At 52.5% G+C, this 2,902-nt stretch overlaps 1 protein-coding gene across 1 annotated transcript in view; it reads right to left on the bottom strand.

Moving 5' to 3' along the window:
* DPM3 (dolichyl-phosphate mannosyltransferase subunit 3, regulatory) overlaps positions 1 to 91 on the bottom strand; it is a 1,171-nt gene extending 1,080 nt beyond the window's left edge. The window contains exon 1 of the mRNA XM_029936041.1: positions 27 to 91. The gene's annotated coding sequence lies outside the window, so the exon portion shown is untranslated. The remainder of the gene's footprint in view (positions 1 to 26) is intronic.
* Positions 92 to 2,902: the final 2,811 nt, after the last annotated feature.

Genomic DNA, 2,902 nt, shown 5'->3' with positions numbered 1-2,902 from the left:
GCTTTCGGCCTGCAGCCCGCACTCACCTCCGCCCGCTGCTTCCGAGCCCGGCGCCGCTCCGACGTCCGCCTCCCGAAGGCCTCTCGGCTCGCGCGGCTCTCTGGGAAGTGTAGTCCTCGAGGCGGTGCCTCGCGCGCGGCCTTCTGGGAGTTGTGGTCCTCGCGGCCGCGGCCGCCTGAGCGAGCGCAGGCCGAGTTTCGCTGAGCTTCCGACTGTGGCCTGAGTCTGCAGGGGCTCCGGTGCAGCGTCTGTCCCTCAGGCCCCCTCTCGAAGCTGGCGTCCTGCTGAGGACACCTTCAAACTTTGCAAGAAGATAGGAATGTAATCTCATTCCTCTTAAACTTCTGCACAGAAATCCCATTTATTCACTCATTCTTTCATTCACTCGAAAGTTTCCTGATCACTGTGGTAGACTTTGGAGAAATAGAGATGTCAAGGCCATCGGCGACTCCAGTGCAGATGCATTCGCAGCTGATCACGATGCGGTGAGATGGGTGTTAGAACGGAAGTTCTCATAATTTAATGGAGAGGCGCCGCGGGGCACTGGTACAGCTTGGAGCCAGCGGAAGAGGGGATCTTGGGGCAGGGTGGTGCCTGGAGAGTGGTGCCTTTCGGGGGGGAAAAAAAAGAAAGTGTGCAGACAGAGGAATTACCTGATGAGTTTAAGGTATTGAGAGAAGGTGAATACATCATATAAAGAGTTTCAGGTTTGAATTCATAGTAGATATGTAGAGTAAAAGAAAAGGCCTGGCAATGATCAACATCGGGGGAAAGTCTCGCTAAGGAAGAGAGTCTGCTGGCCACGCCCTCTGGGAACAGACCAGTAGCTAAGCTGAGTTCGGGGTGTCCCGCTGCTGCCAGAGAGCACACACTGGAGGACCTGCGGGAATCAGGGTCATTACAAGACATGAGGACAGGCTGAGTTCAGGTAATATTTAAAGGAAGCAGCGTTTTTTATAAGTTCAGGCTAAGTGAATGTACGTGAAGGAAGCAGCTGTAAAGACGCAGGTCTGATTCAGGCTTCCCTGCACTTAAAGGCCAAGGTGCCGGCTTCTCAGTATCATTGGCCAGTGGAAGGGCGCACATTGCCCAGGGAAGGAGGGACAACTCTTGTGGCACCCCATCAGGAGAGACCAGCTAACACCTTTGACCTTTCTAGGGGCGGGCCTAAAGATGGAGGCTATACTCACGCCCTACCTGAGGGTCCTGGGCCCACTCTGTGATTGGTCAATACTCTAAATGTTGTGATTGGCTCCCACTACTGCCAGTATTGATACGGGGGTAAGGAATGGATTGCTGTACCTGTGTCGTCATTTTTTATAATGCCCCCTTCCTGAAAAAGCCCCTACGCCGCCATGTTTGGGGCTCTCTCTCCATGTGGCCAGCGGGTTGGTGGAGTCTGTGTGCCCGAGCTTAAGCCCGTAATAAAGCCCTTTGCTTTTGCATGCGTGACTCAGTCTCCCTGGTAGTCTCTGGTTTCTTTTGGGGCGATATTGGAAACTTGGGCATAACATATGGTGCATTGGCGGGGAAATCCCCCCCGCCCGCCCGGAGCTCCTGGGACCCCAACATGTTGGGCCTAATCCCCAGCCAGTGAGTGCACTCATTTCTTGTCCTTCTGTGAGCATCTGTCTGTCTGGGTCTTCGGACCGTCTGGGTTCTTTGGGACCATCTGTTGTCTGACTGATCAGTTTGGTTTGTGGGGCCTCAAAGGAGCCAGGTAGACACACCGTGAAAGCTCGAGGCCATGAGTTCCAAGAGACATCTCGGACCCAATCTGAATTGGGTGAGTGGGGTCCAGGATCCCACCGGCAGGCTGGAGAGCCGGTTCACCTGTAGGGGGGCTTCACTGGTGGCAGCAGTGTGACCCTTTTAGGTACAGGGGGGAGACTGGAGTACGTCTCCTCTTGTCAGGATTCCAGTGGCTCTCTGGAACAGGTCATACACCGGTGGTGCAAGGGAAAGCTGGGTGCCCTTGGCTTAGCCACAGAGCCAACTTGTGTCTGTCTCTCTGTGCATCTGTTTATGGTGTGGTACTTCTGGGGGTTCCACTGGTGGCAGCAGTGTGACCCCATTGTGTGTATGTTTCTCTGTGTGCTTTGTTTGTGTAAGTCCGCCTCGGGAGGGAGGCAAAGCGTCTGAATTCCATGGGCAAGCGTTGTTACCTGTTTGCATTCGCGGAGATACGAGTGGTGACATTCTCTGAAGTAAGTTGGAATCGATCGCACAGGCGACGGAAAAAGACTGGGTCCCCGTGTCTATCTGTTAGGAATCCTGCTGGCGGCAGCAGTAGGGTTTCGTTCTTGTTGGAGGCTCTTGTGTGTACTTCTCTGTGCATCTATTTGCTGTGCGTCTATTTGTTTATATTTAGGAAAGGGGTTGAAGTCCCCCCATCTGTTTTTCTCATGGGAGTTTGGGGTCTTTACCCTACATATTTTTCTTTGGAAAGCGCTCAAGGACCATTATCTCACTTTGGTTTTCTCCTCCCCTGGCCAGAAGGACTAATTCTTGTGTTCTGTGGCTTAATTTTGTTTTTCGTGTTGGTTTATTTTGTTTGGACTAGCGCCATGGGACAATCTACTTCCAATCCCCCAGACCTAGTTCTGACTCATTTTAAAGAGGTTAAAACTCAAGCCCACAATCTATCGATAGAGGTCAAGAAGGAAAAGATGGAAAAACTCTGTAAATCTGAGTGGCCCACCTGTAGTGTAGGATGGCCCCCTGAGGGTACCTTTTACCTCCCCATCACAGAAGCAATAGAAGAAAGAGTTTTCCAACGTAGGGGGGCATCCGGGTCAGACCCCATACATTGTTGTCTGGAAGGACCTGGTCACTAACCCACCCGTTTGGGTGAAATCCTTTCTCTCCCCAGTATCTTACCAGGTTCTGGTGAATCGAAACC

Source organism: Suricata suricatta, chromosome 3 (genome assembly GCF_006229205.1).
Source record: "Suricata suricatta isolate VVHF042 chromosome 3, meerkat_22Aug2017_6uvM2_HiC, whole genome shotgun sequence".
Taxonomy (NCBI): domain Eukaryota; kingdom Metazoa; phylum Chordata; class Mammalia; order Carnivora; family Herpestidae; genus Suricata; species Suricata suricatta.
Note: the sequence above shows the minus strand (reverse complement) of the source record. Positions and strands in the feature narration are given on the sequence as shown.